This window comes from Pectinophora gossypiella, chromosome 28, assembly GCF_024362695.1.
Source record: "Pectinophora gossypiella chromosome 28, ilPecGoss1.1, whole genome shotgun sequence".
NCBI lineage: Eukaryota > Metazoa > Arthropoda > Insecta > Lepidoptera > Gelechiidae > Pectinophora > Pectinophora gossypiella.
In genome coordinates, this window is record NC_065431.1 from 6522239 (window position 1) to 6548025 (window position 25787).

At 36.1% G+C, this 25787-nt stretch overlaps 1 protein-coding gene and 1 long non-coding RNA gene across 6 annotated transcripts in view; both read left to right on the forward strand.

Moving 5' to 3' along the window:
• The first annotated feature begins 3456 nt into the window (after nt 1-3456).
• LOC126379317 (uncharacterized) lies at nt 3457-4591 on the forward strand. Its single transcript, XR_007568310.1, has 3 exons — nt 3457-3589; nt 4221-4260; nt 4429-4591. It is a non-coding gene; the product is annotated as an uncharacterized LOC126379317 (long non-coding RNA).
• A 2065-nt stretch (nt 4592-6656) lies between these two features.
• The window catches only part of LOC126379202 (fasciclin-3), a 209217-nt gene continuing 190086 nt past the window's right edge, over nt 6657-25787 (forward strand). For all 5 annotated transcript variants that reach the window (XM_050027888.1, XM_050027889.1, XM_050027890.1 and 2 more), the window contains exon 1: nt 6657-6882. The gene's annotated coding sequence lies outside the window, so the exon portion shown is untranslated. The remainder of the gene's footprint in view (nt 6883-25787) is intronic.

Below are 25787 nucleotides of genomic sequence, written 5' to 3' on the forward strand. Positions count from 1 at the left end.
ATTTTATTTTGGCCAATAACCTGACAGAATTAAGTTGACAGCACACTTCAAATGGGGTTGCATATGAGCGAGATGCCTATTTTATTCGCCCGAGTTTTTCATTAATTTTAAAATGAACAGTTGTCAATCATCCGTCCCTTTCCTTTTCGGCGTATAAGAAAATGACAGGTATAACTTAAAATAAAATTAGGATGTATCTGCAGAAATCGAAGCCATTATGCGTCTTTTATCTTTGTTTTTGTGTATAAACGGCGTCCTATTTTATAACACCCAGGCACAACACATCTTCTACCCATTACTATTCAGATCAAAATAAAGAGTAGCAATATAGGGCGAGGAGCTCGGTGGCGCAGCGGTAAACGCGCTCGGTCTGCGATAGTTGAAGTAAAGCAACTTTCGCAAGGGCCGGTCATAGGATGGGTGACCAAAAAAAAAAAGTTTTCATGTCGAGCTCCTCCGTGCTTCGGAAGGCACGTTAAGACGTTGGTCCCGGCTGCATTAGCAGTCGTTAATAACCATCAATCCGCACTGGGCCCGCGTGATGGTTTAAGGCCCGATCTCCCTATCCATCCATAGGGAAGGTCCGTGCCCCAGCAGTGGGGACGTTAATGGGCTGATGATGATGAATATAGGTAGCAACTAATTCAAAAGTCGAAAAGCTATGAGACCTTGTTTATGCAAGTCCGACACACTCTTGGCCGGTTTTTTCTCATCATCTGAGTCAGCCTAGACTAGACAATAACACAGGATGTGTGGTTGTTATCTGTGGCTGGCTGACTACCTACTTAATGTACTTATTTGTCATTGAGTCGTAGATAGAAGTATACAATTATTGATTCATTATTTTATTATTGTTTTATAAAGTATGTAAATAGATTAGTGTAACAACATAAATCATAGCTTCTTATCGTGTGGGTTGCGAGCTGGAATACCAACGTCATCAACCCTGGTGTCAGGGCTATGACTGAGCCGCCAAAGGCCCCTTATTTCGGTACCAAAACCTAATATTCGATATACCAATCTACACGACTTGCATCCGTCCGATCATGACCTATGCAGGGGTAGTTTTCACTCACGCGAGTCCCTCTCAAATCCATCGTCTACAGGTAATACAAAATCGTTTCATGCGGAAAGCCACGGGAGCTCCGTGGTTCCTTCGCAAAGAAAAACTGCACATTGACCTAGGTCTGCCAACCATTGCCCAATGGCTCAAATTAGCTTCAAAACGTTTTTTTTTCGATTCTGCTCCGCAGCACCCAAATCTCCTGGTAGTAGCGGCTTCCGAATACATCCCGCTCAGGGACGGTACTGACAAGTATCGGCGTCCCAAGGACGTAATATACGATCCCGACGACCCGATTACTCTAGCCATAGAGGCGGCCAAACAGCTCGTGACACCAAACACTTCAGAACCCCGATACCGACCCCGCCGGCGTGGTCGACAATTTCCTTCATTCAGCGCTTATCGCTGTCGACCCGCTAGAGTCGATTAATCCTTTCAAATATTCTTCCTCTCAGACGACGCCCTGAGCCGAGGTTCGCGCCCAACTAGGCACCCTCAGGCCTGTTGTCTTAAATTTTGTACCGGGTGAGAGCCCTCAGCGCTTCCCATTTGTCCGGCCAAGTAATTAATGCCATCTGCGGCATATCTACAATAAAAAAGTACATATTCCGGTTTAATGACACCGTTTCGAGTTTTTGAATACACTGACTTTTTACTTTTTATGCATATTTTTTTTGTTTTGGTTTTCCCCGAAGGGCAAGGCAAAGGGAACTATGCCCATACAGTTTATTCATAAACAAACAAACGAAGGACATTCTGTCTGTAGAGAATCTAAGCCCAAGTATCTAGTGATGCAAATTGACAAACCTTAACAAAAAAGAATAATGGCGGTCTTTCCAAGTTACAGAGTTGCTTTTAACCTTCTAATTTCATGGATAACAGATATATATATATTATATGCATATTTTATCCATGTTTTTGGGTATAAATGATGACCCTTGTTATTACACTCGGGCACAACACATCTCACTATTATTGTGCTCAAAATGCAGAGAAGTACTCAGAAATCAGAAGTTTTCTTTGAATACTTGTGGCTCTGCCTAGGCTCTGCCTACCCCATTATGAATTGTGGGCGTGAGTTTATGTATGTATGTGTCTAATTACATTGATTATTGGTGCAGAACTCAATTACTGTTTGTCAATAACAAACAACCGTCTGACATTTTATTTATGTAGTTCATCTTTGCACAGCAGTTCGAGTTGGCCTAATTTTCACGGCATATTGTGAAATATGAAGTACAAATAAGTTAGCCATGTCAGTTAGTCGAGTCATGGCCAGGCCTTAGGCTGCTCAATATGGCCTCTGTGGTCCAGTGAGTGAGCGTTGTACTCTCGGAGACACCGGGTTCGAAACCCGGTGGGGATATATTACAAAAATCACTTTGTGATCCCTAGTTTGGTTAGGACATTACAGGCTGATCACCTGATTGTCCGAAAGTAAAATGATGAATGCACGTTAAGCCGTTGGTCCCGGTTAAACCCCGTTCAACCCTGGTGTCAGGGTTACTATTGAGCCGCCAAAGGCCTCTGACATAACTGATGTCAGAGCTTATAGCTAGAGTGGATTAGAGAAGAGAGGCCAGTGAAAGGCTGTAAAAAAAAGTTATGACCCTTTTTTCTGGCTTCGCGATAATTATTAAGAAAAATATTCTTAAAATATTATAGATAGCTTGTTAAGTTAAAGTATTTTCTTTTCTTCTGTACTACATTACTTTTTTTACCTTTTGCCTATTTAAGGGACAGGCTAAGATCGTAAGACCATGCTGCCTAGTTTTCAGTAAAACGCGGGTACTTACTCTGAAAAAAGTATAAAAGGTATTTTTATGTTAACTTTTCGAGTTTTTCGTATTAAAGTTTTTTTTTTACAAACGCAAAAATGAAAAGCAGGTAAACTTATGCAATGTGCTGTTTAGTTAGGTGGGTAAATTTTTGTATGGCTGAACACAAATATTTATTGTAAACTTGTAAGGATAATGAAGAAGTGAATAAAGACATGTAGGTTACAATAATAATAAGTTTTAAAAGGCTACTTTTGTTTTCAACGGTCGCGTCGGACCCGTGAACCTCAGAACAATAACTAAAGCATAGAAGGAAGGCTAAAATAAGAATTCAGAAACTATAAACCGGCTCTCTTCTAGCTTACGACACAAACTATGAGTGAGAAAAGGACAAATGATTCGCTCTTTGCTTCATTTTTTCCGAGGTTGTCACAACATGAAATGTCATTTGGACCTATTGGACTCATTTTAACTCGGCCAAATACATAGTAACATACATAAGAAGATTTTACTTATATTTACCGAACTATTTGACACGGTCGCGTCAACTGTGTTTACGAGTGTCTTGTGTTCAGATTGTTTTAAGTGATAATTTAACAATATTTTTCCAAATAAATGGAAAGAAACTTTTATTTATATCAAATAATTGAGTGTCTCGACTGTGTGACATTATGTCTTGTGTGGTATGGGGCTGCAGCTCACATTCAGGAAGAAAAGAAAATAGCCAACAACTTCTGTCGTTTCATCGGTAAGTTTTTTGTAATTTTCTAGTGAAATGTGAACTGCTGAACAATTTTAGGAAAGTAATATGTTTTGCTGAATAGATTTGTAGCATAAAATATTTGAGATATCCATTATATTATACGTTTCATCGATGAATACGGAATTGATTTGAGGTTATGTTGATTGTCCATAGTGATGTACTAAAATTATCGATACTTTTAATTTTTAGATTTCCTGTAGACGATAACAAAGAGAAAGAATGGATAATTCGCATTAATAGACGAAATTGGATTCCAAATAAGTACAGCCGTATTTGCTCGAAACATTTTACTGCGGATTCATTTATGTGTGTTCCTAATTCAAAGTGGAGGCGTCTTCGAGACGATGCTATTCCTACATTGAACATTATAGATCAGACAGATGAAATGGTGTTTAAATTTAAATTTCAGCCTAGCCTGCATCATCTCACTGCTGGATAGATAGATAAGATATTTGTATCATGTTATCACAACACGTTTATACTATCTATCATTCAACTACATATTATTATGTACTTAATAAACTTAGTATATACTAAGTCTGTAGTTGTTTTATGTCTAAACAATTATGAGTTGTACACGTTTTATATAAGTAAATTATTATTATCTTGGTTTCAGATATTAAATCCAAAAGTGTCGACTGGATTTACATGAAAAGGTATATCAAATAATTTTCTTTTTTTATATTTTTAACATGATATACATATATAGAGTGTATAATTCAACCAGCTGCACAATGCACTTAAATCAGATATATTTTACTTTTATTTTTATAGATTATTTTGTACATATACTATTTTAACATTATTATTAAACTTTATTTCAGTCAGTTCAAGAAGACGAGATGAAAAATTTAAAAGAAAAGCTGAACAAGTCCCGCCTCAAGATCAAACGACTTAATGAAAAAAAAAAACAATGTGACAGGGTGTCACAAAGACAGTTTCTAAGCAAATTGACACTGTTTAGAAATTAATAAATTTGTATTTATTGTAAATATAATGTACAAAATTAATAACGTGTGAAATAAATACTTGCTAATGAAAATGAACAGATTTACGATCTAATTTATATTTCATTTTACCTCCTGTTCTTATTTACTCCTACTCCAACACTCCAGGTTGATACGAACTGCGCCCAATAAAGAATGTAATGAATGTTATAGATTTGTGTAAGCGACTTAGATAAATCTTGACTAAACCTTCCTTTACAAATACAAATATACTTTATTGCACACAACATACAATACTTACAAGTTTTACACGAAAGATACAGTACACCACCTACCTACCTTTTACTTTCCCTTTCTGTTCTCTTATGAATACTTGTATGCCGTATTTTTTTAAGTATAATGCTATATCTAGTAGGTACGAGTATGGTAATCCTAGTATTGAAACAGCTTGTAGCCCTAGTAAAGACCGCCATTTTATGTTTACAGAGTGGCACGTTTTTTCTGTAGGTATTTCCAGTCCATACTCTTTTCTATGTCTATGGCGTGACCCCATCGGGCCTCTTACCGTCTGTGCGGCTTAGACCCGGCGGCGGCGGTTCCAATTTGCACGGCACGTCGATCGACACCAGTGCACGGCGGATGACATCATAAATAAATTCGAATATTACAAAATACTTACCGATGAAACGATAACAGTTGGCTATTTTCTTTCCTTCCTGAATGTGAGCTGCAGCTCCAAACTAATATAAACCAGACAATATAATCCAAAAATGGTTAGATACTTACCTATCAGAGACAGAGTCTCCTTTCATCAAGAAGAAGATAATTGCATCCTACAAAAAGAAATCTTGTAAAAAAAATTTATCGACATTAATTGTAAGTAAATTTAATTTTATCGACATATTACTAAAGTGAAACCCAACACTAGGCAATGAAAAACTTGTGACAACCTACGAAATTACGAAACAATTTTTGTATATGCGTCTTTGTCTAACATTACGCCGGTTCCGTAAGATAAAGTAGAGCAGAATTATAGAGTTCTGTTGCTATTTTAGCCTTCCTTCTATGCTTTAGTTATTGTTCTGAGCCGTGAACCATGGCGCCGAGTGAGCCCGAGTGCATCCGAAGATGGCCGAAGTTGCACGAATGCGCGATGAAAGTTTTCTACTGCGGAATTAGAGTTGCCAGCTCTTAAAAAAATTACTGTTTTCGTGCAGTGTTTTATTATTAAAATTTGTTTACGTATAAAAAAAAATATTAGGTTATTTTACTTAATATAAATAAATAAATACTAAACATGAAAAATGATGATGAAGATTATGCCCAAGTTGTACTATATTCATGTGTTATGTCTATTGTTAAAATTAAGTTATGTGCAATAAAAACTATTTGATTTGATGAAAGAGAGAGGATTTAAAAAAAAAGAGATTTATTATTTTACAACCAATGTTATTTGAAATTTCAAGTTGTCTAGTGACATTTATTTAAGTGCCTACAAACTCAATAACTTAAAAAAAATCATATTTCACAAACTATTTTAACACCCGTCGTACAAATTAATCATTACGTGAACTAAAACCACGTGCATAGACCGTAATAGGACAAAACAATTTTAAGTATAGGTGTAACATAATTATTTAATAATTTTTTCGTACTAATTAAGATAAAATCATAGTTAATAAATTATTTTTAGAAGCTTTACCTATTTTTTTACCCAACGACAGAAATGTCAAATAAAAATAAAGAACACATTAAATACCAATTTACCAAAATGGCAATCTCTTCCATACAACCTTTAGGTAAACGAGATATGGGATTGCTTATAGGTGCTCGTAAACTGCTATGAATTGAAATGATTACTTTCAATGACTTTTTGCAGTTAACAATATTTTTTATTTAATTTATGAGGAACATAGAAGGTAAAGTTTTGGTCCAATACGAAATATCTTTAAATTAAAATGAGATATTGCATTATGCAAGGCAATATGGGTACAAAAAATATCATTGTGTAATAAAAATATAAATAATAAATTAATGTGCAGAAATGTTAATCCGAAAACTGGCAACACTGCATATTTTTTTTTCTCACAAGCCAGTTGGACGCTTTTACTCAACGAGTGAGTACGTTCGTTGGAACGCGCGGAACGTAACTACTTTTACGTACTTACGGCTAATAAAACCGGTTTGAAAGTGAGGTGTGGCGTGGGTGTCCGCAGTGCTTCTTTGTACTAAAAAACACCCTTTTCTTCAAGGAACTTTGGTGTTATAACTTTTGAAAGTAGTAAAAGTGCTGTGACTCATTTTCGGACCGCGATCCACAGTCGAATCGAGGTATGTTATAAAACCACGTATTGTGCACTATAAAATATCTTTTGTTATCTTTTTCTGTTATCTGTGTAAGTTTTTTATCGATGGCAGATTGATGTTGCAGGTTGACAAAAAATGTTAGGTAGAAGAAAAATAAGTCAAGAGATGAATTAATACAGAAAAATGTGGCTACCTGAGAAGTTAAGAGGAATTTTTATACCTCCTGTGATGTGGCAGAGATGTGTTGCTGTTGGGTTATTTGTTTCTTTTCCTCCCACTTTGCGAAATGACGTAGAATCAAAAATCGTTGTAAAAATGATCTAAGTAGGTACCTACATACGTAAGCCAAGTTTAACGTAAGAGTTTATTTAGTGATGAATTTGTTGAGTAGAATTGATGAACTGCTATTACAATCAAAATCTGTCTCTCTATTTGAAATATATATATTTTGTCGAGTTTAAAACGCGTCTCCAACACGGGGTTTCCCGACTTGGGAAAACCCCATAGCAGGCAGCTATGTAGGTATAACCCGTGGGAATAGTAGGCACCACAACTAAAGCGGCTTGCATACTGACGAGGTGTCTAGTTAATTTGCACGGGTTATACCTAGATGTAACCCGTGCGAATCCAGTAGACAAATCTTTTTCATTGTAGATAGGTACCTACAATTGCTCCGCGAAGTCCTAGGGTTCCGAAAGGCTTCTGATAGGGCTCGGCTCTTATAAGTAGCCTTAATAAAATTACTAGGTACGTCTTTCAACATATCGCAATAGGTGCTTATTCGCCTTATATTTTCAGGATCCCGATACGCTTATCGCTATCCGCTAGGGTCGATTACATTTTTTCAAATAGTTTTTCAAATATTATCCTCTCATACGACGCCCTGAGCCGAGGTTCGCGCCCAAATGGGCACCCTCAGGCGTATTGTCTTAAATTTTGTAGGTAGGTACCTACCTCCCCGTTATTTGCGGCAAATCTACAATAAGTCATGTCAAAAAAAAAAGCCTTACAATATACAACATAACTTAAAATGAGAATTCAACTATTCATCTCTAATACCTACCTAGGTAGGTAGGTGGTTTACCTAGGTAGGTATTAGATGTAGAAGGTATTATTCCTCATTCTATGCTATTACATAAGTAGGCACCACCTTTATAATCTTCTATCGAGGCCGACTTTACATAATAATATCTATCTACCTTGTTGATGAAGCATTTATAACTAGGTTAAATAATGTACGATCACGAGCATTAATATGTATACACTTTCGTACCATGTCACATTAACTTTTATGACAAATTGAACTGTAAGTCTCACTAAATGTCAAATATGTTAGTGCGACAGAGTCCTAAAGTGGGTACATTATATTGCTCATGACTGTACAATTACGCTGATTTTATATAACAACTAATTGGCCCCGATTCCTGCAGACATCTCTTAATTTTACTTTAAGTTATACCTGTCATTTTCTTATCCGCCGAAAAGGAAAGGGACGGATGATTGACAGCTCTTAATTTTAGGAAGAATGAGTAAATAAATGAATAACCCGGGCGAATTTTTAGACGGTTGTTTTAGATTTGTGCTTAAAATTGACGTGTGTTCCATAAATTTTATGCTTGTCGATTACCCGTCCCTTTCCTTTTCGGCGGATAAGAAAATGACAGATATAACCTAAAATTAAATTAGATGGTATTTACAGGAATTAGCACCATTATATACCTAACTTGAAAAATAAATTGTTTGAAAGCTGGAGAAAATAAAGATTTTGCTGCCTTTTATGGTCTATTTTACTATTTCTTTGTTTTTGTAGAAAATTTTTTTTTTTTTGTTTCGGTTTTCCCCGAAGGGTAAGGCAAAGGGAACTATGCCCATACAGCCATGTCTTACGTATTTTTTTTCTTGATGATTAATGAAATGATGAAAGGTGATGATGATGAAACCTAAGCCCCCACCCTCGGAGTAGACTCCTACTCCGAACCCCAAACGAATTAACTCGAAAGTCCGCATAAACTTTCGAGTTATGAAGCGGCTTCTTGACACGAAGCGAAAATAGGCGGATACACTTTGTTTATTGAATACTCCAATATAATAACACTCGCGAATGTCTTCCGACTAACTTAATGCGATCATCAACCACAAAACACCACTTCGTATTAATTATTTAGATTATTCAATGAAGAAAGCAACTGTCCCGTTCCCGTTTCCCGCCAAAAAGCCTTTTTGTAGAAAAGTCCACCCATTTGTTCGAATCGCTTCGCTTCCTTTTTAATGAGGACGGCAAAGGACTGGTACACAGTCTGCCACAGTTGTTCACCAAATATTTAGTTATTTTTAGAGTATTCAAGGCTGAATACCTACCTTAGCATTTGCTAGGTAATCGTGCTTTCACCGTAAGCATCATCACTACATAGGTATGAGTGAGTCATCGTGAAGTGTCTTCAAGTAACCCTAAGTTAAGGTGGTGTAATTAGACATAAGGAGGGTCCCACATTCCCAAGAAATGCATTTTCGAAGGTATATGACCTAACCTGTATTGGGCTGGTTTTCCTTTCGTAGGTTGGAAGGTCAGACAGGCAGTCGCTTCTGTAAAAAACCGGACCTGTCAAATCTTCAGGTTAGGTAAGCGAACCCTGTGAAAAACGGGATAATGCTAGGGAGATGATGAGGTGTTAAATTTCACGGGTTCTAATTTCACTAAACAGTAATAGCGCCTTAAATAAAAAGAAGAAATAGGAACGGCCATAAGTATTAAATTTTAAGGTTATAAATATACTTTAATACCATGTCACATTAATTGTTTTGACAAATTGAAGTGTAATTCTCACTAAATGTCAAATTATGTTAATGCGACAGGGTTCTAAAGTTGACATGACATTGCTCACGACTGTACCTATCTAAATAAATATAAAGATAATCTCAATTACTATCATAAAGTAGGTTTTCATGTCTACTTACTCGAATTACTTTCTAAATAGCTGTTCCGCGCTACATTTCTAGATTTAGATCAATGTTATATAGGTAGATGGTTTGACCGTTAGTTTGTAAGGCTTGCTTGTTTTATATCATGTGTTGTGAAGGCCGGAGAAGGGATCTTAGTCATAGGATAGCATTGCTCATGCGCATGTATGGTAGCCATTTTAAAACTACTAGTCGTTACACGATGTTAGACACTTTAGATTTCCATACATACACTGGTAAACAAATAAACTGAAGCATTCAGTCGTTTTAATATAACTAGCATTTATTTTTAGTATGTTTTTAGTAGTTACTTAGTTGATAGGACATTACATCTATCATACCATTCCCAAATTAATTAATAATACATTGACATTACGCGGAGTGAAATCGATCGACTGTTTCTAGCCAGTCACATCACTAATCAGTCACAAATTTTCGCGTTTGACAGTTTGGCCTAAAAGTATTTGTAACCAGCCCAAAAATTAAATAAAAAAGTTTGACAGTTACAGAAAAAAAATACAATTCTATCCGAGTTGTATTTCCCGCCGTGGATAAAAGGTTGTAAAAAATTGTCTGTCAATTAATTATTCCATAATTATAAAACTGAAGACGTTGAAGACGAATTATTTATCGAATTTGACAAAAGAGAAATATATGATTGAAGACCTCTATCAAACTTACAAAGCAAATAAAGTGTACTGATAACTAGGCAGAATGGTCTCATGATCTTAGCGTGTTTCTATGGGCCGAAGGAGAAAAACTTAGTCTGTGTTACACTACGTTACACTACCTTAGGCAGCATGGTCTTATGATCTTAGCCTGACCCACAAATGGGCAAAAGAAAATAAAAATAAAGTTACACTACCTATAAAATCGATTATGTATTTCAACTGGTAATTGTTATTTTAATAGTCGGTATTTATATTAATTGAAGGAGGTTTCAAGGAATTTAATTTACTTATTGACTTACCTAATGAGTTTTAGTTACTTACCTTGTTGTCGGTGACGTAATAGAATCCTTTGGAATGTGTTTTGTCGTTTCATTTATGCATCAATTGGTGATTAAATAATGAATGTGGCTGAACGTGGACACTATGTTGTTTCGATAAATTGTTTTTTTTTTCGTGGCAATAGCTATTTCAAGATGTTCTGCACGTTTTGTAACAAAAGTTAATTTCGAATGTGACTTATCAAAAAGGCGCCAAATCGTTGAGCCGTATAAAGTTGCTGCCAATCTTCGTAGCCATTCTGGAAGAACCAGCTGACTGTCTTGTCTACCATGATGAAGTTATATTCTTTATTATATCACAAATAGATAAACGACAGTAGCATAGGCGTAACAATAGGCGGACTTATCTCTAAAAGAGATCTCAAACAGCCTATCTTGCCTACTTGGCGTGATAAGAAATTACCTACTCACATAAACGACAATAAGATGTGTTAATAGGTGGGCTTATCGATAAAAGCGATCTCTTGCAGCTAACCTTGCTTATTATGATAAGTATAAGTATAAGAATGACAGGCGGCGACTGGTATAACCAAGGTACTACCTATTAGTATTTGAGTTTGCGTGCTTCACCACACAAGGCTAGATCGTGGTCAAACGCACTCAAATCTATTATTAAAAAAAAACCTGTTACACAAATTTTAACGGTCATAATCCGCGCCCACGTAAAATGATGTCATGAAAAATGAGACATTCTTGATACTTGTCTCGCTCGGATACTTTGATTAGTGCTGTCATACTTAACGTACTTAAAAGGTTTTTTCTAATACAAAGGACGAGAATATAAGTGCGTGGGTTTTCTTTACGTTTCTTATTTTACGTTTGACATCGCTTTTTTGTCGTCTCATTTATCAAACGGCTGTGTTTTCAACTTCTTCTTTCATTTGGGTTTTAACCCCTTACCGCATGCGAAGCCATTTATGGCCTCTAAACTTTATGATTTTTTTTCTATATAAAGTAAACATCGAAATAAAATAAAATAAACTTTATAATAATTAGTGTTCTATTGTGAAGCAAAACATATTTTTTGTCTACGGTAAGTCATAAATGTTAAAAGTATTTGAAGTTATAATGCAAGGCGCCCGGCAAGTGAAATGCAACAAGTGCAGTGAAGTTTTGATCAATGAAAAATAATAATTTATCGACGTTTCAGATCTTCAGTAAAAATAGTTATATGCTCATTGTATCTTCGACCATACCAACAGTAAGTTTTTTTGTATGTGCATTTATATTTATTTGATTTATGACCCTTGTTTTGTAAAATCCATATATGGCTTGGTATGCGTTCCCGCTAAATTGCTGTCTTGTCATATCTGGCTTTATATGCACTCAAAGGTATACAAATGCAAAAAAGCTTTTTATCATTTCTTCAGATATGGACTGTGCACGGTTTTATGATTCTTCAAAGCATGTAAATCCTATCCCTGGTGATGGTTTTTTGAGTGAAGATGAGCTTGTTTCCGATTCTGACCGGAGTACGAACTTACTACGTCACGTTCCCCAATAAAAAAGCATGTTATGTAAACAGCGACAGTAACATGGCTGTGTTTGATTTCAAGCTTGCAGTTTCAGAACATATGCGCAAGACAGGGACACCCAGCCAGCCTTCTTAGTACGCCGATAACGTCAAGAGCCGGAACTCCATCTAGTCGAGCTGAAACTCCAAATAGCATGCCAATAAACCTCGAAAAGCACCAACCAGGTATCAAGATCTGCCATTGACTTCTATATGCACTGACGGTGTCGATCATTTTTCTATTTGGGTAAAAAATCAACGTCAATTATATCAATTCTGCTCAAAGCTACGTAGATATACAAAATGTGAAAAGTGCGTAGTTTTTTATGCTACAATGACAAGTGCAATTGTTATAGAGATTTCCACAAAATGTAAACGCTACGCATACGAAGCCATATATGGCCCATACGATTTTTGCTTAAACACATACGAAGCCAAATATGGCTCTTCAATTTATTTTTATAAATAATAACTATAAAAAATATTGTCTTGTATTTTTTTTCAAATAATAGATAAATAAACACATTTTCGCAAAAAATTTTTTTTTTATTTACAATCTTCATAATTCATGCAATAAGGGGTTAAGATCGATAACCGACCTCGTCAACCGTGGTGTCAGGGTTATTATTAAGCCACCAAGGGTCACATTTGTAATAGTCTATCTGTCTGTTACGGTTTCACACGAAAACTACTTGATTTTGATGAAATTTTGTACAGACAGAACGAAGCAGAGATAGATTAGACATTGGTAAAGAACATAGGATAGTTTTATATAAAACTGTAACATGGAATAAATATGTCGCGATAACCGAAATCAACGTGGAGTGAATCGCTGGCGGAAACTACTTAGTATTTTATAACATGGTGACTCAAATACGGAATTTGAAAGTAAGTTTTAACTTGTGACTAAGTGAATGTTCAAATTTCTATTTTTTTGGAGGTATCATCCGTATCAAACGAGGCTTCACGCTGCCGTTGTTAAGGATGCGAGCAAGGAGTGTGGAGAATTATAAATCACGCGAGGTATAGAAAAAATCTTGGAATCTATAATAAGTAGGTATCTACATAAAGTAATAGATAATTTGTCTTTATATACCTACCTATGGACTTTGCATAACACAATCAGCCTAATATACACCACACTGCTGTTAAAAGGCCTCCCCTCTTCGAGCTTCCAAACAGGAAATCGAACCCTGGTTATAATGTAAATTGTAAAAAAATTCATAATTTGGTGCTTGAAATACGATATTTTCCTTAAAATAACGACATATTTCATGATTTAATTGCGGACACAAAAGCTTGTTTTCAATCATTTTCGTAAATCTTATTATAAAAATAAGTAAAACAACCCTTTGCGCGCCAAAATTGCCATTTGTGAAAGCAAACAAAATGGCGGCAAAGTGTTTAGCGTACAATAAAAACAAGAACTAGGGTTATGTTACATAAAGTACGTTTAGTTTGCTCAACAGTTCGCACATTAACGAGACCGCAACGAATAAATAACGCTATAAAATAACCAGTAACGTTGCCCAACGTTAGACGTAGCGTTATGCTTTGATGCCATGTGGTAAGTGTAGTGGATCCTTACCGCGAGTGCTTATAAAACTTGAACTATAAAATACCTTATATAAATGTTTTATTTAACAATGTTTATCAAAGGATAGACAGTAATTCTTTTTTTGCTTCTTTACATTGTAAAACTAGGTTAGAATGAAAATGTATTTGCTAGGAAAGCGTGTCTTACCTTAGGTCACATCGATTAAAGAGCCACGCTCTTGTCGGCGTTGCATTCTCCATGCTACCTGTTTAGGGAAAAATAGGGCAGTGGTTTCCCTCTTGCCTTCGCCCCGCAGTACTCTGTCTGAGGCGAGTGGGATGGCGCCCAGAGTAGTCTATTTCAATGTTGTCAAGACTCCTGTCCTCCGCCTCTGAATAGTACTGACAGTTACCGCTGCCCTCTGTCAGGTTCCAGGTTACAATCTCTGTGACGTGCCCCTTCCGTCCTGCATTGCCGGACCGATGGCTCTGTTACCGTTGAGGCCTTCAACCATATAAACCTACTTATATGTACATAGTAAAAAAAAAAAAACTGTAAATCTATCTGTCCTTTAAGGTTTAGTAGTGGTATTATTTATCAGATAAATAATAATAAACTTATAAAATAGATAATATAATATGTCTGTCTAGCTGTTGAAATATCAATATTAGATAACTTAGATTATGAACTGTTTCAGTTGTTTTGAGGAGACTATTGTGATTAAAGTTATACACAGTTGGCTCGATGGTTGGGAGGACTGCTGATGTAATGACTGGCTAAATCTAACCAGGGTTAATTTCTGTTAGGTATATTACCCGCCATTACTTATATTTTTCTTTTTCAGGCATTGGAACGGAGTATTTTTGAGCGCGACTAAATATTGTAGTAATAAATTCATAGTTATCCCCTTAAACCCAGATTAGCTCGGAAGATAAACTTGATGCCTTATTCAACGCTCCCTGGGATTGCCAGAGATTTCAATATTCATCAGTTGAATATTCCCTAAGCTAAATAAGTAGTGTTGCCAATAGATAAATTTAAATAATGACTAAATTATGTTTGTTAATCTGTAGAATTTATTTTGGAATTTTGCGAAAAAAATACAGATATACTTTATTGCATCAAAAAGGAAACTGTTGCAAGACGTAAAAAACGTTCACGCCCGTAATTCCTATAGGGGTGGGCAGACTGACGCGTTAGTAGGCAACTCGCAGTCACACTAGAAATAATAAGATGCGTTATGAACCATATGACATTTCGTTTGGATTACGACTTTCTAGCTAGTGCCAAGGTTAACTGAGCCGTATAGATGACAGATTAACAAGCTATGTTTCTTTCGCATTTTTTCCTGTACGTTACTATATAGGCACTATACAACGTTTATTTTAAGTTATACAAAACTTAACGCTAGCAACACTGCTACAAACAATATGGCGGCGGGATTACTGTGAAGTTCTACAAAACTCGACCTCATAAAAGCGTCTGGTTAGCCTTTCAATAAACGTTATACAAATTAGATAGATTGGACTTTTCGCTGACTTTGCTAAGATTATATAAAGCTACTTATATTTACTTCAAGTTTAGCGCTATTATCTTCGTTGTTATAAGCCAGGAATTCAAACTTGAAAAGTTTGTCCGTTGAAACGACTTTGTTTTAATTGCTGCTTATCTACCCGGGCATGTCGTATAAACAGACAGAATTATTGTATCTTTTCTAATATGGTACTTACAATCGACTATTAGATATAAGTTCATATTATTATTAGAGACTCTTTTCTGCAAACTGTTTAAACAGTTTTGCAGGGCATTGACAAATTGCATTTTTAGTATTAAGATTTAATAAATAAATAAATAATAAAAAAATATCGACAACGGGCTGATCATTTGTTGCCATACCATCATCATAGGCCGCAACATCTTGACAGATGATGGTAACCGTGGTATAAGAAAACCAGGTGGGTTAAAATGGCTACATCGAAGCAATTCATCTAAGAAAGCAATGTTGCAATTTGACATTTGCGCATATAAAAGTAAGTGCGCAATGCAAACAAATGTCAAATAGCAATATTGCTTTCTTTGTGGCCATTTTAACCCCCCAGGTATGCTCAATCTTATGACAAGCCGCCATTGCTAGCCCATTGATGACGTAAGTGTTACGATTAAATTGGTATCTAATAATAATAGGTAAAACATTCTGTATCTCAAACATTCCAAGGACTTTTATTATTGAAAATAACTCGATAACTCGAATGAGGATCGATAATAACCCTGACACCATGGTTGATGATTTTGGTTATCCACCTCACAACCCACACGATAGAACAAGTAGTATTATTCTTTATTCTATGACCATACGGTTCATTGTATCCGTCTTGGACTTCAAGAGTGGCTGTAAGTTGTTCTCAATTACTATTACAATCCCGACTGCAGATCGCAAATTCGAGATTTCGAAAATTTCGGGAAATTTTCGGGATCTCGTCTAGTTCATAAAAAAAAACGTAAAGATGGCTGAAAACAATGAAAACTTCTTGTTTGTGATAGCGAGGTTCTTCAATATTACTAACTAAATAATTAAGTTTTCTTTGGAAATCAGCATAATCAAAACATAAAATAGGTATAACTCAAGGATATTCGCCCAATTCCGTCAATTTCGAATGGGATCTCGTCATATGCTTCGGGATTGATCCCGAAAAATTTGACGAGATCTCGCGAGATCAGGATTGCATTCCCTACTTGTGACTCAGTCATTTAAAAAAAAAATCAAAAATAATTATTTTCAAAATTGGCTTACAAAGTCAGTGCTTTTTGAACGTCAAAAATTAAATTACATATTACCACATCGGCATGTGTAACGCTGGGGGAAAGACGTGGCCAATCCATTAAGGTTTATGTTTTTCGTCGCATTGTGGTGAAAATCACGTAAGCGCTTCTTTTCTCTGCTTACCCCTTTGGTAAATAGACGTGAGTTTATGTATGTAAGTTATTCGGATGTGATTAAACAAAACCCTCGATTTATTTTAATTATTTATGAATGAATCCAGGTAACATCAGAATGTATTTTTCCGAAAAGTGCTTAAATGTTTTTTTTTTAAGTCGAATACAACTATATGTATATAGATCTGTAACGCCTATAATATTGAAAGGGTCATACTTATTTACAACTTTTTCAGTTAATCTCCTTCAAAATGTTATTCATATCCGCGTAAGTCCCTCTATATTATACAAATAGGACGATATATCGCCAGCATAAGCCATAAAGGGAATATATTACACATTGAGCCCTAAAGACGATATTTTATCTCACTCTATCACATTAAAATCGTATTATGCCTTCTCATTCTTTCTTACATTTAATATAAGTTATGGAACAGATGTTTTTATATGGATTTTATTGAATACTTACGATTGTACGTGTATCTCCGTTCTGCCGAGCCTTTTGGGAGAAGGCGTGAAGATTTATGTAGAAAGTTTATCGGGACTCAAAAGTATGATTTATTAGTAGGCAACAAAGTTGAGATTAAAATATTATACATAGTATGTTTTATTAAGTAACCAAACCAAATGTGGTAGGGAAAATTCCGATTATTTGATTTTAATTTTTACCGTAAAATTGTTTAATAACTGCTGTGGTAATTAATTTTAATTAGTTGTTATTATGCATGAGATATTTCGTATCCTAAACAAGCTTATCCCTTACTTCGATACCTTTTTCATAAGAAGTTTCCATTTATCCTTGCTTTACATAAAATAACCTTCGCAAAAATGTGGCAATTATTTTTTACTGTATTATAAAACCACAGGTTATAAAATTCCGGTTAAAGAAAGCGGAAAAAACATTTCGGTTCAATTAAAAACTTTCACGTGGCAACCTGTAACAATTAAAAAACAAAAATGTCATCTTATTTTTTTTTAATTCCCGCCAAATGATTTTTATACAGCCGCGCATTTTCAATAATCGATTTCTTTATTTTTCGATTCGACTATCTTTGGAATAATAACAATATGGCGCTGAATATTATTATTTTACTCAATCTGTTATAGCCAATGAATGGTTAAGAAAGTAGGAGATATAAAAGCTATCCAACGACGCGCGTTCGTAACCTCAAGACTTGATTTGAACCGGTTTCTGAACGCACCGCCATTTTGCTTCTATTTTTATTCTAGGATCGGGCGACACTTCGGCTAGTCTATGTAATTTTAAAGGTAATCAATACATACATCCTACATACTCCATCATCATCATCAATTTAAGAGCCACGCTCTTACTCCAGCGAGGTTCATAATACATATATAATAACAGCGTTATGGTTTACGCTGCGACTTGTGCTGAATGAGGCCCTTTTATCTCAGGACGTCCACCACCACACCACTGATCATTTCGACAAACACATTTTTTGTAATTGTTTTGTGAAAATTTTAAATGATTGTCTTGTTTTTGTGTGTGGCGTCCTTCTATATAAAAAAAAAAACCAATTCTATTCTAATCTCGCAAATTACAGAATTTCTCAAGGAGACTATTGGGTACAATAAAATCGATTCGAGTCTATAAAGTAAGTATAGTAATAATAACGTATTTATTATGTTATAATAAAAAAAAATCGTACCTTTATCAGATCCAAGAGAAATGCGATTTGGAGGTATATATGACCTAACCTGTATTGGGCTGGTTTTTCCCTTCGCAAGTTGAAAGGTCAGACAGGCGCTTTTGAAAAAACTGGACCTTCAGGTTAGGTTAGCGAATCCTGTGAGAAACAGAATAACACTAGAATGATGAAGATATTATGTTGTATTCGTTATGGAAGCAGGCCAAATCATAAGACACCGGCCAGATACCGACCCCGCCGGCGTGGTCGATTAATTCTTTCAAATATTTTTCCTCTCAGACGACGGCGACGCCCTGAGCCGAGGTTCGCGCCCAACTGAGCACCCTCAGGCCTGTCTTAAACGTTGTACCGGGTGAGAGCCTTCAGCGCTCCCCCTTTGTCCGGCCAAGTAGTTAATGCCATCTGCGGCAAATCTACTATAAGTCACGCAAAAAAAATCAAGACACCGGAAGCGTGGCTGAATATTCAGCTGTTCAATCTCAGAATGTGTTACGCCTGTGAACAAGAAATTCCGAGATCATCAAACATCAACACGATTTATACAATACAAACATTCTGAGAAACTTGTGTTGACACTCGCAATGTCAATAAACACGTTTTAATTACAACCGTGGCTTATAGTCACGATCCGCACTTTAAAATACAATAAAATGTTATCGGAAATAGTGTGCACAGTGCAAATATGCGTTTATAATTTGGTGAAAAAAAAAAGAAAAAAAAAGTAACTGCTCGAATTGAAGTGGGGAGAGTAAAACCATAGATATCGTTCAACTTCTAGCAACTGCATCACAGGACTTTATGAGTTTGAATTCATGTTTAGATCATAGATAATTGATATCACCTGGTTTCTAGAATTTCTGGCCGGTTAAGGGCTATAGGCTCCCGCCCTTTTATATGGGACTTAAATATAGCTGGCCAGGAGTGGGTGTATATACTATACACTTCTGCCTACCCTTCGGGATTCGAAGCAAGAGATATTTATGTAACATAAATATCCTGTTGTGTTTTTTTTGACAGTATTACTCTGTAAAGCACTATAGCGTGATAAGTTAATTAAATCTTCATTAATCTATACATTGGCCCCGATTCCTGCAGACGCCTCATAATTTTATTTGAAGTTGCACCTGTATTTTTCCCATCCTCCGAAAAGGAAAGGGACGGATGATTGACAATTGTTAATTTTGAAATGATTAAGTAACATAGCCCGGGCTATCAAATAGGTATATCTCGCTGGTATGCAAACCGTTTGACGTGTGCTGTCAACTTAATTCTCTCGGGTTATTGGCCAATGTAAAATTTTTAGATGGTTGTTTTAGATTTGTGCCTAAAATTGACGTGTGTTCCATAAATTTTATGTCTGTCGATTATCTGTCCCTTTCCTTTTCGGCGGATAAGAAAATGACAGGTATAACTATAAAAAAATATATAGTTTGTACAGGAATCAGCACCATTATACGTTATCGTCACAAGCTAGAGCATGTGATTCCGATAATAGACCTTAATATCGGAATTATGTTATTAAGCTCAAATATGAAGGCTCAAAGAACTTGGCAGCGAAATCTAGCACCTTGAAATTCAATAACAAAGGTGGCTCGACCGAAGTTATCCCCGCCAGGACGCTGCCCAGTCGGTCGTTATGTAATTTATTTTTATTATCTTTCTGGACGCTAACTATACGTCCACCAGTGACTTACTATCGGCTGCTACGAGAGGTTTGATATTGTTTTATTGGGAAATATGAGCTTTTTTAACTGATAGATGTTACACAGATAATATAAATATAGGTTATAGTATATAGGTTGCCTGGAAGAGATTGCTACTTAGCAATAAGGCCGCCTATTGTACTAATTCTATTTCTCTTTTTGTATTTTGTTTTTTCCTGTTTGTGCAATAAAGTATTTGTTATGTTATGTTGTTATGTTATAAAATTACGACTGTCGGCACACCTCGGACACTTCATACAAACAACCTCGTTTTACACAGACACCACACATTGACGTTATCATACACGCGTATCTGTGTGTGTGACGTCTGACACCATACGATTCGAGTCTAAACTATATCCGAGGGGGATGAGGTAAATCTAGCTCAGCCGCTGGTGGGGAGCGCAGATTTGCTGTTCTATAAGTACGTAGTATTGTTCCTTATTCTATGCTATCGGGCAAGTAACTATAGAAGATTTCGTGTAGCAACCAGCAACTTATGATACTTTCTAAAATGAATCGCAATTGATCAGGAGCTGTAAAGGCCACATAAAAGTTTTTTTACCTATATTTTTAATACATACAATAAAAATGTAAAGATGTCAACTCTTCTAAAAAAGCAATATTGCTGTTTGACATATTTTTTTTTGGATTGCGCACTTATTTTTGTATGCGCAACTGTCAAATTGGAATATTACTTTTTTAGATGATTTGCTTCGATGTGACCTTCAGCCTAATGAAACTTTTGTATGCCATTAAATATTGTGTTTTATAACAGCATAACTTTTATCACAACATCAATTTGCGCGGGAAGATTATTTTTTTGGAATTTAAGGCACGACCCTGAGCCAAGTCTGTCAAAACTGTCACAGGGAACTAGTAATGTGACAATAAAGCGGCTAAATTAGTGATGTGCCTAGTCGATCGATTTCGCTCCATCTGACAGTACGGTATTTTTTATAATCTTTTGCGTTATAGCATGTTGCGTAGGACAGCTGTCAGACTAGTATATTTTCTTGCTCTTTCTCTGTCGCACTCCGCTGTACTTTATACTTCTGTCCTGCTCTAACGACAATGCTAGAGCTATAACAACTTTCCTGTCAGTTTAATTTTGGATTACTAGTGTAAGTTTTTAAAAAAGAAGACGCAGGTCGTGTCGTATCAGGAGGTGAAGGATTTGGCGGGAAAAATAGAGAGGAATGGTGATTACTCCACCGACAAGAGCGCAGCTCTTAAATAAAGAGAGTGAGTGTAAGTTTATGTTACTAAGTTTTAATGGCTCATAAATTGGAACACTTAAAATGTAATTTGATATTTCTCCGAATCTCAACTGTGGTTTACTGGGATTATTATTGATGTTATTTTAACTAGACAAGTTGCCTTTGAAAAGTTCATTGAAGGTCAAGATTTGAAGAGACTGTAATGAAATTAAAGATTATTGTATGGGGCATCGTTTATGGCCGTGTTTTTGGGGCGTACGAGATTCGGTACGCGCGTGGCATTGTTGGTTTTGACAGTTGACGTCGTTTATAGACGTCAAAGTGTCTAACTTGACCACAGACTTTGAATTTTAAATCTAGAGTTTGACATCCTCTAGCTTATGCTAAGGTTTATTTAGAATGTGTACTTCGAAGAATAAATTAATTACTAAGTCAAGGTTGTATGTTCCTCTGATCTTTGCCTGATTTAGTTAAGGAAAATTTAAAACAAACGTCGGTAGGTAGATGTTGTAGGCATAGGTACTCTAAAAAAAAAATATAGATAAAATCTTTAAAAATCACTAAACTTATTAAGAATAAGTAGTACGTTGATATTTTAAGCAAAACGGAAAATACAACAGTTCAATAACACAGGATTTTAAATCCGTACACAAAAAAAGACACAGTAAACAAAAAAAAAGGAATAATTGACGTAGTCGTTAATATATTTAACATCTGACAACACAATGTATTACCCTAAACAAAGTAAAAAACGTTTTTTTTTTTCAAAGGACAAAAGTGTCAAAGACGTTTAGGCTGAAGGGAAAAAAAGTCTCAAAAAGAAAAAACAAATGTGTTTTTTCCGTGAAACAACTTGACAACATGTATAACAATGATATCTTAGCAAAGTCAAGCAGCTTTTAAAAGAGGGCGTAAAATAATGAGGTAATTGCGCAGGTAAATGGGGTATATTTTTGGTTTGGTTTTCCCCTTAAAGCAAGGCAAAGGGAACTATGCCCATACAGCCCAGTCATAAGTATGTGTGTTTCTTCTTGATAATTAATTAAATGAAGAAAGGTGATGACCATAAATGAAGAAACCTAAGCCCCCACTCTCGCAACAGACTCCTACTCCGAACCCCGAACGAATAAACTCAAAAGTCCGAATAAATTTTCGAGTTATGAAGCTGCTTCTTGTCACGAAGCGAAAATAGATATGTACACTTTGTTTATTGAATATTCCGATATAATAACACTCGCGAATGTTTTCCGACTAACTTAATGCCACTGACCGAGCCAACTGTGTTAATTTAATACTAAACGCACACGAATCTAACCTAAAAACTCTTAAGTGTAAATAAAAGATATCATCTCTTACGGCATAATTACATAAAAATATTACAAACACACAATAGCTACACAATCACTTTCCTTTTATTTAGTTTTCCCGCGTCGGTGGGAATTTTTATTGTTGGCAACACTGTCGGGGAGTTTTTATAGTTTCTAATTTATGCATTGATTGTATATTTAACATAATGAAGTAGGTATACTGTGTAATTATCTGACACTCGGCTGATTTGTGCGCGGGAGTTTAAAAAAATGAGATATTTTAGTTCCTGTATTATCGGAGATTTCTAGAATTTGTCGACTGAGATCTTCTATCGTGTGGTTTGTGAGGTGGATTACCAACCCCATTAACCCTGGTGTCAGGGTTATTACTGATCCGCCATAGGCCCCTGACATGATTCATGTAACGACTATGTACTTAAATCAGTAAGTAATAACCGGGACCAACGGCTTAACGTGCCTTCCGAAGCACGGATCATCGTACTTTTTGGACAATCAGGTCATCAGTCTGTAATATCCTAACCAAACTAGGGATCACAACGTGATTTTTGTGATTTGTCGGTACCGGGATTCGAACCCGGGACCTCTGGATCGTGAGCACGACGCTCAACCACTGGACCACGGAGGCCGTCGACTGAAATAATCGTGATGAAAACATTCGGTTCTTGATCTAGAGGTCCGGGTTTGAGTTTCAGAAATTATCCTTAGTTCGTTTACGTTTTGCAGGCTGGCTCACCGGGTGAGAGCCTTCAGCGCTCCCCATTTGTCCGGCCAAGTAGTTAATGCCATCTGTGGCAAAACTACAATAAGTCACGTGAAAAAAAAAGCAGGCTAGCACATCTAATTGTCCGAAAATTAAGAAAATTCCGTGCTTTGGAAACCGTTAAACCGTTGGTCACGGTTTTTTTTACTTTTCATGGGTTTGCTCTTGGCCCCAGACTTGCCCGAAGGCATTGACGAGGCCTAAGATGGAGCTCGCCCAAAAGCTGCCTGTTCACTCTGGCCTTGAAATCACCCAGGTTATATGTTATATATGCATGTTACCCACTACTTGTTTACTTTCCTTAGCAAGATATGTGGTTATTACATGAACCATGTCAAATGCCCCTGGCGGTTTCATTATAACCGTGACACCAGACTCGCGTGAGTGGTGAGGTCGGGCGTCGACCTCACAACTCGCATAAGAAAAGTACTTATTAACTATTATAAAGGCGATGGGGTCAAAGATAGATTATAAAACGCTAATCTAAAAATAGAAGCCAGTCTATAATGATTAAAAATCAATCTCATTTTACTTTCCGACTTATTTTCGATTTTTATTTATGAATTAAGTAACAATGAGTACGACGTTTGACCGCTTTTATTGATGACGTCACAAGACAGTATTTCCCACGCATTGTTCTGAGGTATTTCCATACAAACTCCAAAGAGAAGTTTCGTTTTGACGTTTCGTAAAAAAATATCTTATTAGACTAGGTTGTCAATTAGGCTGTTACAATGTCGTACATTACTTAATTTTTCGATAGTTAGCAATCGAGCTAAGGACACGTCAATTGCAACTCTTTATCAAATACCAGTTCTAAATAACCTTATAAAAACCAGTTTTTGTCTTATCAAAACAATAAAATTCAATGCAATGAACGTTTTAAACGAATGGTTTATGAGTTTTAATTAATTTTTATCACTGAATGTTTTCAACGAGCAGGTTTTTCAGCTAATTAACAAATTATTTCCTTTTTGTTTCAGGTAAATTCGAGGTTTTTGATTATTTTTGGTGAAAGATAAGTATAAAGACGGTGCAAAACGGTGCATTCATTTGATTTTACGTTTGTATTTGTATTGGTGACGTCATCTATAAAGAAAGTCCGAGTCGCGCTTGACCGGTTTTTTCCTATTTCATGGGTAATTTCCATCAAAATGGCAACCCTGCTCCCGTGATGGATGACGCGGCTCAGACGTCGGGTCCTTAAACAAGTTCGTTTTAATTTAATTTCAAACTTTGACGAGTTATTGCTTATCTTCCCTTGCTGCCCAGTTGTTTGGAGTTTTCTAAATATTTCTTGCTCATTGGTTTAGTGTTAGGCTGTCGCATAAGATATTAATGCTAATTCCTGTACACACCATCCAATTTTATTTTAAGTTATACCTGTCTTTTTCTTATCCGCTGAAAAAGATAGGGACATGCATAAAATTTATGGAACACACGTCAATTTTAGGCAGAAATTTAAAAAGCCCTTCCAAAACCTAGCTCAGAGGCTGGTGGGAAGCGGAGAGTTGCCGTTCTATACGTAGTATTATTCCTTCATCATCATCATCACCAGACCATTAACGTCCCCACTGCTGGGGCACGGGCCTTCCCTATGGATGGATAGGGAGATCGGGCCTTAAACCATCACGCGGGCCCAATGCGTATTGGTGGTTATTAACGACTGCTAATGCAGCCGGGACCAACGGCTTAACGTGCCTTCCGAAGCACGGAAGAGCTCGAGATGAAAACTTTTTTTTTGTTGACACCCATCCTATGACCGGCATGCAGAACATGTAGAGGTGTATATTTGTGGCTGTTGCTTTTATTAGACATAACATTTCTACTTCAATTTTCAAGTTCAGAGTAATTTAAACCAGTTTTGTCTTACAAAGCGTACTTTTGTCTCGCCAACAACGCGGTTCAGAGCAAGTTGTAAATAGTTTTTAATTAGCGGCCACACACTAATGGAGAAAGGTCCACAGTCCATTGTGCTTTATTGTACAATGCGTACTATTGTGTTGTACTTCCGTAAGTAGACTCACGCGCAACACGGACAAAATCCACGCTAAATATTAAAAAAAAAAAACTATTATGACATTCTTACCGTGCAATAAGTGATATTATACATCCATTCATTAGGCTAATAGAAGCATATCTGCCTCTATTTAAATTAACTTTTCCTTATTTGTTTCACTATACTGTAAGCCTGGAATAAATCCAAACAAAACGTGAAGAAATGTCTTAACAAAACGGTGACAATAACATCCAAAAGCTGGAAAAGCGGACGTACATTTTTTCAGTGAGAGATTCCT